Raw genomic sequence first — 17,132 nt, forward strand, 5'->3', positions numbered from 1 at the left:
GGTTTAATTTTTTATAGGCTTTTCTTTTTTTTTTGTACTTACACAAGATTAAACCTTACTTAAAAGGAAGAGGTCCGGAAAGTTCAGGGTTAATTGCCCCCAATGACTTTTTCAAGCATGTTCTACACGTCGAACAAGAAATGTCACACTCAGCGTCAGTTTCTTTGTGTATTAAGTTAACATTTCGGTATACATCCGAATACTTATGTGGCTGAGAAAGGGAATATAGAGAGCAATGACTTTCTGGGAGTTTCGATTATACTTCTGGAGACAAGAAAGAGAAAAATATTTAATGATAGGGCAAAGATTTTGGCCGACTGGACACTCAAGGCGATAACGCCATAAAAGCGCGCACTTTCCGACTCAAGTTAGTAAATCTTCGTTCATCAAAGCAACGCAGGACTAAGCTTTAAACATTGGGTAGGAGATTTTCTGAGAACAATATTCTTAAAGCCTTCTACAGGAAGAAATGCTACGGCAAGGAAGCTACCGAATGATTATTTTTGCTCTACTAATCGCCATAGACTGGGCAAGTTGCAATGAAGATGAAAAAAGACAAGTGGACATAAAAAACGTAAGCATTATACTGTACATTATATACATCCGGTCTTCCATTTAATATCAGTGAAGTTATTCAAAGCGAATATTTTTGTGAGATGGGAACTGTGACATACGTGGAAGAAAGACTTCAGGGGACATTTTTATAAAAAGGAGACAGCGAAGCCGTATTTAATAATATTTTGCAAGAACAAGCGGGATATTCGAGAGGTGCTGAGAGCATATTGATTTGGTTAGAAGGCGCTTGTGTAGTCCTTTTTCTTTTTTTGTGTTCTTGGTGAAGCACTAACTTTTCTTAGCTCGTTGCTAAGTTTTATGCTGTTGGCGGCGTCCAGTGCGAGAGAGGTGCACGAGAGAGAGCACGCGACGCGGCGTTGCCCAGTTTCGCACCGCTCGCCCGCTCACAAGAGAACACCTTGTCAAGGCGAGCGGTGCGAAACAAGACAACACCTTGTCAAGCATGTGCTTCCACACTTCAACATGAAGGCGGACACCAATTAAAAAAGACAGTTTGGTCACGGTGACTAAAGCTCGGTTCCCTTGAACCCCACCAGATGGTCTTGTCCTCCGCGCATCACGGCAGGTGCAGACCAGTCCACCTCAGTGCGTGTGATCCATTCATCAAGGCAATCCCACCTACAAATTAACCGATGGCTATTGAATTATCATGGAATATCACGGAGAAAACAAGACCCTCAGACCTCCAAACGATTGACCAAGCTTGAACTCTCAGGACGTGAACTTCTAGAGTAAAATAATTCATTAAAAACGGTAGCAACGTTAGGCGGCATATTAGTGGCTCAGGATTATCGCAGCTCCGTTATGTGCGTACCCACAGTGTTCCTACTTTAGAATGGGTCAATTTTCACTGTTTCTTTGAATTATTTTCGGCTTCCAAGATCCTTGACTCTTAGATTTTTGCTTGGTATACTTAAGCTCATAATAGGCTTAGTAACGAGCTTTATGTATAACATTAAACGAACACTGACATGTCTGTGTAGGTTATATTTCATGTGCATGCTCTCCAACACGCCATTCGAAAACAAGATATCATCTGAAACAAGAACATGTATTCTCAATTTTACAGTGCAAGTCGAATCGACTATTCATGTTTTATTGAAGAGGCACATTTATCAAAAGCAGCGTTAGCGTCATTTTGAGAACTTGCTCTGGACTAGTGCAATTCGGCAACGCATCTAATGAGCTCGCCCTCCTCATTACCTGTTTTTGTATAATTTTCAGAATCTTTCTGCTTGTGTCAAAGAATTACAAAAAAATAGGATAATGGATAATACTTTTCATTTCTGAGATATCACATTCTATGGAAAACGATTGATAGAACACACATGGTTGAGCACTCTGCGATCAGATCAAGGGGTATATCGGCTCGGAATAGCAATGAGTGATTGAAAGCTGAAACCGAAAATTCAATTGGTGTAATCTATAAAAGGCGTCTTATTATGGTCTACTATTTATCATCATCATCATCATCATCATCATATATTTATGTCCACTGCAGGACGAAGGCCTCTCCCTGTGATCTCCAATTACCCCTGTCTTGCGCTAGCTGATGCCAACGTGCGCCTGAAGATTTCCGAACTTCATCAACCCACCTAGTCTTCTGCCGTCGTCGACTGCGCTTCCCTTCTCTTGGTATCCATTCTGTAACTCTAATGGTCCATCGGTTATCCATCCTACGCATTGCATGGCCTGCCCAGCTTCATTGTAATTGTTGTTATTTTTGGTTTGCTACTCACGTACACTTGCATTTCCTTGTTGTTGTTGTTGTTGTTGTTGTTGTTTTCCTGTACTTCTGCCCCTCCTGCAAGGGTCCCTATAAGGCCTGCAGTATTTTCTAAATAATAAATTTCTTCCGCTCATTGTTAACTAGAATATCGGCTATCCCCGTTTGTTCTCTGATCCACACCGCTCTCTTCACGTCTCTTAACGTTAGGCCTAACGTTTTTCGTTACATCGCTCTTTGTGCGGTCCTTAACTTGTTCTCGAGCTTCTTTGTTAACCTCCAAGTTTCTGCCCCATATGTTAGCACCGGTAGAATGCAATGATTGTACACTTTTTTTTTCAACGACAGTGGTAAGCTGCCAGTCAGGATTTGGCAATGCCTTCCGTATGCACTCCAACCCAATTTTCTCATGATCAGGGTCCCCTGTGAGTAATTGACCTAGACAAACGTACTCCTTTACAGACTCTAGAGGCTGACTGGCGATCCTGAATTCTTGTTCCCTTGCTAAGCTTTTGAACATTATGTTTTTCTTCTGAATAATAATTTTCAACTCCACTCTTAAGCTTTCTCGGTTAAGGTCCTCAATCGTTTGCTGCAATTAGTCCCCATTGTTGCTGAATAGGACAATGTCATCTGCAAACCGAAGGTTGCTGAGATATTCGCCGTCGATCCTCACTCCTAAGCCTTCCCTTTATTCTACAATTATATTACCTAGTATTATATTTTCCTAAAAATAAATTATTTCTTTAAGCGGTAGGTTATACTGGGTTCACTATTTAGTTCAATGCCAAACACTGGCAGTGGTGATGATAGCGATCGATAAACACCACTTATAAGCGTTTTTCACATGGACATCAACACATCATCTAATCAGCAACAGCACATCATCTAATTTAATCCATATCGATTGATTACTTGCACCGAAATCTTAATATCAGCTCAGTTTCTAAAAACGTTGATAGATAGCGGCAGTTGAGAAGCTGGCGGCCGCGCTTAAGGAGCGACGCGGCCCCTCGCTGTCACCCAAAATGTGGCAGTGCTGCGAGTGAGATGAGCCCTGTTCACGTGAGTTGTGCTCCGCGCGTGCTCCACACGTCGTCTGCTCTCGCCAGCATTCCAATGGAATTATATGACACAGCCTTTCGAAGCAGCTTCAGCGCTATTAATTTAGTTAATTGGTGTCTTTTGCGGGTTGAGTGAGTTACTCTGTCGTGAACACCTTTACGGTCTCGCTTTGTAATGTTGAACTATTTTATTTAAGAGCTGAACACGCCGGTACCATTCTGTAGTAGGAGAAGCCATGAGCACTTAGCGATCCCAGTGTTGTTAGCGGTCGTGATGGCAGCTTACCAAAGTGACGTATGGTGTTTTCGGTATACGAGAATTATCGCCAATAACTCGGCCTAAAAATTGTGTGAAATCTTGTAATTACGGGGAAGAATTAAGGTCTCATTAACGTTATTGATAAAATACCCACGCCTGTCTTTGCTACACTCACAGAAGTATCTGTGGCAATCGCTGTATTTTTCCTGAGGCCCTCAAGATGATCTTCAAACAAATCCTTCAATGATCTAATTGGCAGAAGCTTTGTATCTTTAGTGCAGATGTCATCAAATTGTATTCCTACATTATAAGCAAATACATTCGAGAAGACCCCATCACGGAGTAGCAGGCATAAGGGTAACAAGAGGCTCTGCACAAATTACCTGAGAACAACGTAGTAGAGACCACTGAGGCCGCCTCCCGAATGGAGACGCCGTAGAAGCGTCTCTCAGGAGAAACATAGATCTTTAGAAATATTATAACCTTGTGGAGAGTAGCTTGCATTTGTCTTCGCTGCGCTGTTAGCTTTAGTACTGAGTCAGTAATAACTAACCAAGGCTTCTCTACTTTTCAACATAATTTATTCTCAATGTTCTTTATTAAGGTCCAAGTTTCTGTCCCATGTTAGTACTTTTCTTGTCACTGCTAACGACTTGAAAATTAAATTATTGGGTTTTACATGCGAAAACCACCATCTGATTATGAGGCACGCCGTAGTGCGGGACTCCGAAAATTTGGACCACCTGGGGTTCTTTAACGTGCACCTAAATCTAAGTACACGGGTGTTTTCGCATTTGGCCCCCATCGAAATGCGGCCGCCATGGCCGGGATTCTATCCCGCGACCTCGTGCTCTGCAGCCCAACACCATAGCCACTGAGCAACCACGGCGGGTAACGACTTGAAAATGCCTGCCATACAAGTTTTAGAAGCTTTTTAATTGTCTGGAAATAACTGTATTACGGAGGGTCCTATGTGACTATTTTACCTAGGTTAAACAACTTTTGCAATGCTTCTGAGATCTCAGTGCTAATCATAATCTATTCATCTGTTCCGAAATTATTCAATATTCTGCACATTAATTCTCAATTCTGCCCTTAGACATTGCCGGTCAACGTCTTAAATATACTTTTGAATACCACATTATTGGTGCAGAGCAGGACAGCTTTGTCCCAAATCCACTGGGGACTAACATATTCCAAGTTGGTCCTGACAACTTATTCTTAACAGCCTAACACGTTCCAATCATGCCGTGTATAGCATTATAGAACATGTCACCTTACCTGAAACCCTTTTTAATCGGTATTTTTCTGCTTAGCTATCATATGGGGGCCTAAAAGTATTTACGAGCCAGAGGCACATCAAGCAGACGCAGCTATGAACGTAACAAATTAAAAGAGTGGCAGAAATCGGGTGACATTAGGTTTCGTTTCTAATTGTAGCACTCAGCAACTTCTTCTGTAGCGCATGCGGGGTCATCATTGACGACCTTCTCCTTCTGCATGTGCGTCAGACGTGCACTTTTACGAGTGGTGAAAGCAGCTGCCGTTGACATTCGAGAAAACAGTGACTCCGTGAAATAAGGCCCGCAGCCAACAGTGCTCGCTAATTTCAGCGGCCACTATCTGGAACTGTTCACGTGCACTCTAAGAAACGTTTTCACCCTTTGGAGCCTATCTTGCCCCCAAACAATAAGCACCATCTATCTTGCATGCTTTGCTCTCTTTAATGCTGCCTACCCGGTATTTTCTGGCCATGAACGGCATACGCATCTGCGAAGCATACCGTTCTTGGCACGAAAGTGTAGCACACTGAAAGTTAAAAAAACGCGTGCAAGACAGATGATTATCTTATGGGAACAATATTAGCACCGAAGGCTGTAATTATTTAATAACCTCATATGTGCACTCTAAAAACTAGGGACAGTATCGCAGATGTGAAGGGGCCAATTTACTCTTCAAGGTATTATTTTACCCTCGCAAAATGTCCGATGGAGTGTAATGCATTGTTCATTCTATCCGCAGCGAGAAAGTAAAATGTTCTTTATACTCTGCCCTTCTGAGAGAGAGTAGAATGCCCGTTCTACTCTTGTGGCAACACAGAGCAAAAAGTAGCATATAGTGATGCTTAAACTGCAGGAGGCTGGTCTGGAACATGGCGATGTATTGCTCACGCACGCAGAGCAAAGAGCCCGCCGTTTTTCTTGTAAAAGAACAGGCATCCAGAGCGCAAACGGGTGCGGAGATCAGCACACTGCTTTTTGTTTCGGAGTCGCCCCACCGCACGCCCGGGCAACATCGCGGAATAGCACAGAATCGGAGAAAGACGACCCGTCCAGCGGGCAGGCGACAGGCGCCAAGGCCATGTAAGGGAGACCGTGTGTCAGCCATCTTTCGCCACCGCGAAAAGAGGACAGTCGTGCATCGTTCGCTGGATTGCACAAGAAATCCTCCACGGTAAGTGACTACTATAGCTAACGGGGCACATTCTGCGTATTTGACACGATATCACCAGGCGGTCATTGCGAAGTTAAGCCGCCGCGATTGACAACGGACTGCGTGCTGCGTAATTCGATGTCAATCGAAAAGCCAGCTCTCACGAAGACTGCATGTGAATTTATCACTTGCCGCTATCCGTAAGAGCTTTCAAAATCGCGAACGCTGAGTGAATCATGGTGTGTTCAATGAGAACTGAAGCACGGGGTCCTAAAAAGGTTTGTTTACCAACCCATGATTCTTCACCTATGCGGAGCGTGCTTAGCGTGCGTCTTATGTGTTTCTATTTATTCGATTTAACAGTCTACTGTGTGCGGAACACTGTTTAACTAAGTAGTTACATAACAAAAGGCGTCAAAGTGCTCGCGGAATGCTTTCGTTATATTAAGACTCGCGCTTGACAGTGTTTTTCGCCCATGGGTAATCTGCAGCCACTCAAGTTACGTGCAGCGCTTGTGCCAGTTAGAAACTTGCTGCCCCGCAGACATACAGCTGCCCGCTGAGTGAGGTCAGTTGAATGCGTAATCTTGAACTGGCTGAAAACGCATTGCGAATTCATGTTTTGGGCTGAATAATGCTGACTTATTTTTGCTCATGTAATAAAATGGTGTAAATTTATGTCTGAACTTGTGTCTCGTGTTGCGGTTTTCGAGCATGATATGAATGTGAACGGTTGCTTATGTTTATAATTACGGTGACTGGTCAAGCGGCAAGTTAAGCACCGGAATCGAATATAACGGCTACTGGACACGAGCCTAGGAGGGAGTCTCACAAGTGTTGTTTGTGACACATCTGAGTTCGTCATACAGCTGTGCACTGTTTGCTTTTTGGTAGATTATACAAAAACTACACGCTCCACTGTTCACAGTTAAATGACTGCAGATATGAGTACTTCATGTTGTAATGCAGCTTCCAGTGCAGCATAAGCAGGGCATACAGAATTCGGCCTCATAAGCTTGACGGGTTCCTTTAAAGGCGGTGTAAGGAATTATATGTGTTGATAACATCAGAAATGAGATGCACACCATACCACCCTCATCCATCCATACTCAAGCTATCTCCCCTATAAGAGCGGATGCGCTTACGAAGTGTGCCAACACTGACCAATATTCTATTTCTTTAATTGAAGTATTCTAACATTGATGCTGGACTGAGGCCTAACGGCCAGCTTTCTTTTTTTTTCTGTGTAAATCTAAACATTGAAATTGGTTTCGCAGTTACTATTGCAGTCATTTAGATGTTTCACATGCATTTCAATAGAAATACCAAGTGCTAAGTCTTTTTTTTAGTGCAATGACCTTTTTCCTTGACTATATTTATGTGGCTTTATAATATTTCCGTGTGTTAATTTCTGCCCGCAATACTTCTCAGGTACCCGTTTTATAAAACTCAAGAAGGCAGCTGCAAGGAGACAAGGGTGTCAAGGAGCCAGCTAAGCACGACTCCAAATGGAGCAGAGGAGCGCACTCCAAAGCATCAAAATGCGTTGCCGTGCAATTTGGACGAGAAAACTAAAATGTGGGTATACTAGATGTACCATGTAACTAAATGGCACAAAAATTTTCAAAAGACAGTACATCACACTATGAGAAAAATTCTGAAATTCTCTTGGCAGTCATGTTGACTTAGTAAATTTTGTAGCGTCTCTGATGGGCAAGTCAAGATAAAGTATGCTCTCTGGAAACATACAGATATCAACAAGTGTCATTGAAAAGTTGGAAATGCGTTTTGAACAACTGCTGATTAGTTTTCTGACAAGAGAAAACTTTTTGTATGGCCTCTCAACATATACATCCACGTGACAAAAAAGAGTGGTGCAATGAGATTGCAGAGTTGTTTAATGAAATTAAACATACTTGCAATGAGCAGAGTGCCTGTGTTGACCATAAAAAGCAAAAGCTCGTGCTTGGTTTACTGCGGGCATAATTTAACACCACGCAAATATAAGGGAGCAAATATACAAACTTCTGTCATTCTGAATTTTAAATGCTGATATGAAGCTTACATTATTTTTATGTCTTCCTACTCACGGGACCAGTTCATTAAAAGCACTCACGCCTCCGCAAGCAGGAGCAAGACCTTTGACGGTTGCATACACCGTGGTGCGCACCCTACTTCTTAATTAGAAGCCACAGAGTCGCTTTCAATAGAAAAATAAATTTGGCTCATGTAAAATTGTGGTATCTCCTTCTATGACATACTCAACTGTGTGCTTCTGGCGGTTACTTGAGATTTTGATGGAGGTAACTAAATTTACTTGCCAACCAAGTTTGCAAGTGGAAGCAGAGATGTGTCCCATTTAAAGAACTGTGAGGCCATCATCGTGGAACACTTGCTGAGCAATTGGTGGATGTGAACATATAATCGAGGAAAAAGAAAAGCTCCTTACACTGATGGTTACTGCACGCAAAAGTTTTCTAAGGCAAAATATAGTTAAAGCATTTTTGTTCATACTAAATTTCTGGACTTAAGTTAGAGTGCACAGTGAGGTGAGAAATAACGCAAGAGATGTTTTCGTAGGTTAGAGAGCAGTAGCTATCTATATTAACTGCGAAGCACTTTAGGGCCCGGGCTGTCGGCGTGTAATGTCGAGGTCACGCATAAAAACGGTCAAAACAAGTGCAGGATTGATCAAAACCGGTTCGAAGTAAACTAACATGATTCAGAATAATTTTATAGAGGAATGATCAAGCATTAAGTGCATTAATTGGCAGAAACTCGGGAAAATCGTAAAGAGCTTGTACTGTGTTCGCATGTCGTCGTGGTCACGCGCAGCAAAAGCTTTGGCTCCATGTGCATGTTGGTTTGTCTCAATGGACGTGGCAATTTCCCACCAGTAGCGCCTTAGCGCTGGTCTCAGAACGGATGATGGATTGCTAAACACAAGGTGAACACAGGATAAAATAAGTCAAGCACAAGGAAAACACAAGGGAAACACCTGCGAATCACTGCTTGCACTTCCCCAGCTTTCACGTTGAGTGGAACTGCATTGCTGCCGAATTTACCAAGGCCACTATTTTCCATCCAATTCTTCGCCAAGTCTTATGCACTCCGAAATAGCATGGCCGTCACCATCAGTCATAGACTGAGGACCTTTAAAGCTTACATTTCCGTTGCCCAACCAAAAACACTCTTGTTGAGCATTTTAGAAATCTTTAATGACCATTGGAAGAGCTGATTCTCCCATTGCAGAATATAGCTTTGCGCCCACTGAACACTTCCTGCGCTCCCTTGAAGCTGTGCAAGGCTTACAACTTCTGCTCTTAGTATCCCACGAAAGAACAGTAAACGAGATGAAGGAATAAACTAAACTGGAAGGCCAGCTTTAAGCTCTTGTCCAAAAAATGTCACAGTTTCGCCCTAAGGGCGAAGCAATGAATGCGATAGCAACACAGCAATGTCCATACAAAGTAGGGTGAGCGGCTTTGGTAGCAATATAAATTGTAGTAAACATGAGCTGATTAAGTAAGCAGGTGTGCTGCGCCGTAAGTAGACCGACATGAAGAGAGACTCGATCACCAGGAGAAGGCGCCTGTGAAACGGTGGTGTTAATGAGAAGCGCTTCCCGTGGGTAGCGCGTGCGCAGGGACACACCTGTAGCGCTGCACTGCCGATCCGGGCAGCATTGCATGTGTAGCGTGCGTTGGAAAATGTCGCCCGACTATTACTAACTGAATGAACAAGCGTGGTGTGAGCGCGCAAAAACAAACATGAATAGATCACACTGAATGACTGCATACAACGACTGTCAAAACGCTGGCAGCAAGCAGCGGGCGAAGGTACGTGCGGTCTATCGCTTCAACGGAAACTGAGCGGCGAATGCACGGCGCATAAAGGTCAGAGCCGTGTGGAGATAAGCGAACGGTGTGAGCGAGCGACGAGCGCGGTTGCTGGCAGAGTAGAAGTGCGCCCCCCCCCCCCCCCCAGCTCCCTCCTGCGCTGGCTTCCCGCTTCCTTGCTTGCGCGTGGGAGATTGAGTGCGTTCGCTCTCCGTGAAAGCGCGCGTCCCGCACGCTTCCGCTCGGGCATACGGCGCGCGGCGAAGATTTTATCTATAGGGAACCTGACGGCGACGGCGACGGCGACGACGACGCCGACGGCAGAAATCCGGTTGAAGTGTCCATATAATTGCTATCGCAATAAAAAAGAAGAGGTACGTGTCTATTAATACACAAGTTGAAAGTTAGTGCTGTGTGTGACACCATTCCCCAATGTGACCTTAGTTATAGTTGAAATAGCCCAGAGATAAAGGTTATTAACACAGGTAAAATCCCAGTAGCTATAGAACGAAGCTCCGATTTCTCTGTACCTGAATAATTAAATTTCCAAGTGTTAAAAAGCAAAATTGGTTAATATCAGCAAAAAAGGGCAGCATGGTTTACAATGGTATCCATGGTGTCATTTGCATCAACAAATTAATTGTGATTGTCATACATCATTGCCATACAACAGTAGCGTCATAAACTATCACCATGCAGCACAAATATGCCAATTGGTTAGCGCAGTGCTTTGGACACTTAGACGATGAAGTGACCACGCTACCAAAACAAACTGCATTGAGCATTTAAGACAATACAACCAGAATATGAGAAAGGCATTCTTTGTTCCATTATAAATGTCAGTAGAGGATCAGGTTTTTTGCTTGTCAAAGAAAATAAATTGCGCAATGTACAACCTAAGAACTGATTTGCCACTGCAGACCCATTTTTGACAACAGTTATGATGTGGCTTTGGGCACTGTATAAGTCTGCCAAGTCACAAATATGCCTGTTTTAAAGGGGCGACAAGATTCCGTCGCCATAATTTTTTTTTGCCTTCTTTGTCTACATTTACCACATCAGTAGGAAAAAAGCTGTGCTTTTAAGTAGTGGGTTCATTTCGCAAGTATAAGCATGCCGCATGCAAAATCCATGGGTATGGAAGGGATATGTAAAACAGGATGGTGCCCTTCTTGATTTATGATTCGGTTTTTTGTTTGGCTTCTTTGGACAATTCCATGCCTGTGCTTATGCTTCAGTAACATTTGATGCTAAAAAATTCATCACATCTGACTTATGTCACATCACATCTGATTCCGTGCTGAGAATACCAAGTTCTTTCTGTACCTTCCACGACGTCCTTCAAAAAATAGTAGACGCCGTGAACATACTGCACCACTGTCTTCGTTTTACGTGTAGTGACCATAGTGTTGGACGGAGTCCTCACATGTCACACCTTCAACCTTTCTACTTCAACTTCCACTTGAACTCAAAACGGTAATCTGTAACTAAGACTTGCGCAAACTGTATGACCACAGACGATAAACTGTACGACTCAGAAAGCCGAAGAAACGCCTAGAAGGAATTTCTGAAGCACTGCTCAACACGCACCAAACTAGTGAAAAGTGAAATTGCCAAGCCATGAATAGCAACAGCCTCGACAAGATCTCATGCCTTCCTGATGGAATTCAGTGCCATGGAGCAAATCACGAAACTTAAGAAATCCAGATATCCAGAGTAGCTAATAAGTACAGGTTTAGGGACGCTGTTAAAGCAGTTGAAAGTGGTATGTGTGAGCACTCATCTCAACACTATCGTTTCCATGCGTAAAAAACGCAACTGTGTCCTACATTCATGGCCTCTCTAATTATTTGTAGATAGCCGTGGCAAGTTACCGAATGAACTTAGCAAGAACGAAAACGTTGTCCCTCGTGTAAGACCACCATGTTTTTTACCTGCACATGCGACTTCGTCAGTGATATTTCTTTCTCCAGCAGGAGTATCTACATTGGCCAGACGGGAAGGTGTTTTAACAAGTGCCGCAATGAACACCCATGCATTATTAGGGCAGCAATGCACTCTCATTTCGCAGTGCACTGATGTAGATGGAGGTGGTTCATGCGCTTTACCGGCATCGCGACCAAGTAGCACACGAAATTATGGAAGCATTCATCAGACAACAAAAAACAAAGCAAGATGTATAGCAGTCAGCCTCCATTGTCCTCATTCATACCGAAATGACGCGGCTAGAATGAGGATAATCAAGGAATGAGGATAGTGTGTGAATTGCTGTTCTTTGCTGGTGCGGCTTATTCCTTTCCTTTGTTTTCTTGCATTGTACCTTTGTGTTTGGCTACGAACATGTGCCATGAAGTAGCATGTCAGCTATAAAAACGAGCCACAACACAAGTATGTTTGCTTGTTGACAATCGGCACCACGTTCCTCTCATTTCTGCCTTTCCCAATCCTTCTTTCTTGTGCTGTTATGAAAATAAGCATCAGGCATTTAAGTATACAAGAGAGCTTCAAGTTTAGATAACATTCAAAAGAGTATGATAACGTGAAATTAATGCTACTTCATTAGTCTATTATATACCTATGGAAAAATGAAGCAGCGAGACATCTCAAATTGTAGAAAAAGTTCACATAAGGTAGTTCAAATCATGGCATATGCATGAAAGTAAAGAAATGGAAAAGAATATTGTTTTACAAGCAATAATCCGCACTTCCCAGATCAGATCATGAGAATATGTATATATGCGAAATGAACAAACTATCGCCTAATTTCTTAAGAAAAAAAATATATACAACAGACAAGTCTACCACAATAGATGTGCAATGCGGCAGCGTGCTGCGGCAAAAGCTGTCTACGAAATACAGTGTGGGAGAAAGCGTGACCGCACGATCCCGACAGCGCCAGCAACAAAATTTGGTGAGGACGCCAACAGTGAAGTCTAGCTTTCTGCCAAATATTATCAGCTTTGTATCCAACCGAATCGGAGATGTGATACGACTCCGTACCGCGTTGGCCTCGGGCGGATATATTGCTGCACAACCACGGCAAGATGCGCGCTTAGAAAAAAGGGCGTTAAGCCCATACATGTATAACTATGTGAAATATTTATAATCAAAACTAGACGTGCGGTTTTACATAAAAATATTCGATCCATTTCTAAATGTACTGCACTCTCAGTCTAGGGCATACATACGTTACATAGAACGTTACCAAATGAGCTGCTGTCGTATAATATGGCATGAAAAAAACGTTGCTTACACAATTCACCAGCCTCATGCTTAGCAGCTCATCTGGTAAACTCCGGCGTTTAAGTACACGAGTTTTGGTCTTGAGTTGCGTTTTCTGGCCAGTAATGTGGGGCATCTTTCTCTTCAATCATAGTGCCAATACGTCTTTTTTGATTTTCTATTGTATACTTTGATTTATTTGAATGTTGCCAATTGAAAATAAATATTTCTCACTGCATTAGCGATGGAATTTTAGACAACATGTTTATGTATTATTGCAAGATGTGTTGTAAAGTTCATGAGCATCTTTGTAATCGGATTTTATGTGTGTATCACTATGTTTCTCGAAATTTTGCTCAGTTTGTCTTGTGACTGTTTCATCAATAAAACATTTTGACCTTTTAAGAAAAATACGTTTCATTCGAGTGACTCGGCTACTAAATATCAAATCCAATTCACAAAGCATAAGAGCAGGAGCTGCTTAGGAAGGAATGAAATATCCCCAACATGGGAATGTTGGGAATCGCCTCTAACGGGACCATGGCACTACATCGCGAGTGCTTTCACACTATTGGGAGAAGTACTAGCACTCTGTTCTGAAGGAGTACAATCACTCTCTTAGGAGGAGTACAAACACTCCGTTTGGGGGAGCAGAAGCACTCGGTTTGTGGGAGTACTAATACTCTGTCTGGGGGAATTACACTCTCTCTGAGATGGAGGTGTTTTACTCTGAAAAAAGCTGTTAAATATGGGACAAGCAGATACTCCCTCAAAGAGAGTTCCCGGAAGTCTCTTTGTTTTTAGAGTGTGGATAATAACAAATTTAAAGCCTGGACAACTGCCCGTGCCCTCCGAGAAATAAAACTTTTTTTTTTTACAGTTGAACACCTGAGCTCCGAAAAATGAGACATTTTGTTTTTGGAATATTTCCTCAAACACGTAGCATTTCTCTTGCATTTCTTGCTCAATTTTCGCTGCGAGAGCAGTTAGATGCTCGAAATTGGGTTTGCCTTTTTGTCCATGCTTCCTATCCGACGCCTCCCCGTTCATCCTTCGATTATCTTACGCTGACGACAACCGCTGTCGTTATTGACAATATCCAATGATAACAAAAATGGTAGTTAGGCACCTCCTAATCTTCCCCTTCACCATCTCCACACAGTGAAACAAAAAGAACAAAACTCATCTCCAACCGCCAGCACTGGAATTCCAACCCATTTTACTGGCGCAATGTGCATATTGTAGTCGGGCGCGCCAACTACCGGGCCATTGCTCAACTTTTTTCTTTTTTACTCGGACAATAAAACTGGAAATATATAACAGAACATGACTACAAACTCAACCTCAGGTAAACACACACATGCGTCCAACAGGCGCATCCAGTACGGCGGAAGTTCTTGAGAAGCGTACACGCTTCTTAGAAAAGCTGCACTCTCACCAAAAAAAAAGGACCTGATAGATCGGAGTCTTCGGCATGACGATCTCCAGAGGCTGTATGGACCCAGGAGCGTGAGCATGCCATAAGGAGAACCGCCAGTATTGACACGAAGTAGAAACCAAATTCGGTGTGGCATGATGCCTCTATTCTTTCTAAGAGTACGTCGGATAATATGAAAAGGCAAAAGAAAAAGTAACCGTCTCTAGAGAGAATAAAACAGTGATATATGGTCTTGGCATGAGGACAGAGTCGACAGTTCATTTACCGTCGCACAGTGCAGCCACTCGAATTTAATCGGGTTTAACAAGAAATATTTCCGAGTTACAGGATGGCAACACTTTAAACTGCGGTCTTACAACGTCGAACGGCAATTACATCAAAGATTTCATTCCACGCAGACTTTGAGAGTTGTCGAGCCTGTGCATTATTTCGGAGGACAGCACATGAACAATAGGGTAGTGTCCATAAATGATAATAAGTGCATGGCTTATAAATCATTGTTGACTAGATGTCGCTGTGCTGGCATGCACTTCTTCGCTATATGCTCATGAAAACAGTCAGCCGCACAAAGCAGGCATACATGACAAAGATGATGATCAGCGTAAACCGATGGCTGATACCCACAATAAATAAATAAATAAATAAATAAATAAATAAATAAATAAATAAATAAATAAATAAATAAATAAATAAATAAATAAATAAATAAATAAATAGAGGATGCGCCGAGACTGAGACAGTTGGTTTCTTCCACCTACGTCGAAAGAATCGATGGCGCGAATGCCAACAACGATGTCGCAGTGTCAACGGCACGTTGTTTGCACAGCAGCGCACTGAATTCACTAGCGCCAAGTGGCCGATGTAGCAGCCCTGAAATTGTACAGCAGTGAAAAAGGTCGCTCAAATCTCGTAGGTGGCACTGCATCATTTCACTTCTGACATCAGTTGTAGTATAATCTTTTGGCCTCATAGATGACATTGATTCCAGGCGCGACTTTGAGAACGACTTATAGAGCCTGAAAAACAAGAAGGCTTTACTACAGCAGCTTTGTCATTCCCAGCAGCTTAAACATTGAATAACAGAAACGCTGAGCTTAAAAACGGCATCAGTAAACTTCATATTTAAAGCTCATCTCACATGCCACGCTGCCGATACGTCAGTCGCATATGTGCTTGGACGTTGTCCTACTCAATAACAGAAACCCGTAATATGATTGTGTTCACACGTTCACATTCACTGTTGACAATGCAACGTCACCCTAATGAATCACAAAAGAAACTAAAATAAGCACGATGCAACAAGACTGTCTGAATCACATGTGGATCTGTAAAATATTGAATCGCCTTGAAAGAAAACAATTAAAATGTGCCTTTTACTAAACCGCTGCGAACAAATTGCTCCATAAATATTTCTAGCCTACTTAAACATCGCAAATTTGAGGGGTTTTGGCGCGTAAAACCCAAGCAAGAAGAAATAGAAACTTGAGGGTCCATCTCTCCTTGTCCATGGAAGTATTTCTAAGTCCAAAGTGTGTTGTTACACGGCAAAGGTCAAGTCACAACTTATTTATCAAATCCCCACTAATATCTCTGTAATATCGCTGCATTATAAGTCTTATTTATTAGTGCATATCACCTATGTTTTTAAATCGTTATTCTAAAGAAGCACATTTTTATACGATTTCTTCACACCCCCTACCAACCACTCAATAACCTCTGGCTCCTTGACTTTTCCGTTGTGGGAGTGACAGCCAGTAATTTAGGAAAAAGAAAGCAAACAAAAACAGCAAAGTGTTTATATCTTGGGAGAATGCTGCTGCCGCCGCAAATGAGTTCATAGCCGAAGAGTAACCGCTGAAGTCTTTCTTTGTTTAGTTTAAAGTCAACGTTATGCAGCATATTGAACAAAATTCGAGTGCATGGGTTGACTTATGAAATGCAGGTAGAACTAGTGAATAAAATAGAGATTTATGCAATAGAGGTTGAGTATATTTTAGAAAACGTAATTGAAATAAAAAATTCTTATAAGCAGTGGGTGGAGCAACAGGCCCCACCGCTGTGAACAGCTGCTGTAACGCATGGTTCCTTGAAGAAATATTTCATTTTCACCACGTTCTCTCGCTATATTGCGGATGATATCACGTTTTCTTAACCTCTTACTTCCAGTTTCTGAACACATCAGAGCTTATTTGGACCTACAACAGCACAAGAGGCTCAACTTTGCTATGCAGAGTGGACACGATGCTAAGTATTTCAATGAAGAAGATTGTTTTCGAGCGCTCACATTTCCTAAATAAAAGCAGGTATGATTTCGAGAGTTCTGAAGACGTCATACGTAAAATAAACATAATCTTGGATGTTCGCAGGCGGTGGAAACGAGACTATCTTGAAGGAAACTTTTCCTTTTGGCATTTCGAAAACAGGTCCTTATAACACTATCAGAGTTGGCCCTGTAGGTGAGTTAAAATGAATACACACTATATTAATGTTAGATCCAAATGCTTAAACGAATGAAAACTGATTTATTTCGACGTGACACTAAAATACACTTTTGAGAAAGCGATAAAGCACTTGA

The 17,132-nt window shown here is 42.3% G+C and overlaps 1 long non-coding RNA gene across 1 annotated transcript in view; it reads left to right on the forward strand.

Moving 5' to 3' along the window:
* The first annotated feature begins 363 nt into the window (after positions 1-363).
* Positions 364-17,132, forward strand: part of LOC125946784 (uncharacterized) — a 41,524-nt gene continuing 24,755 nt past the window's right edge. Inside the window, exons 1-3 of the long non-coding RNA XR_007467877.1 lie at positions 364-574; positions 16,724-16,860; positions 16,924-17,013. This is a non-coding gene — a long non-coding RNA (uncharacterized LOC125946784). The remainder of the gene's footprint in view (positions 575-16,723; positions 16,861-16,923; positions 17,014-17,132) is intronic.

The sequence above is a fragment of the Dermacentor silvarum genome, chromosome 7 (genome assembly GCF_013339745.2).
Source record: "Dermacentor silvarum isolate Dsil-2018 chromosome 7, BIME_Dsil_1.4, whole genome shotgun sequence".
NCBI classification, from domain to species: Eukaryota; Metazoa; Arthropoda; class Arachnida; order Ixodida; family Ixodidae; genus Dermacentor; species Dermacentor silvarum.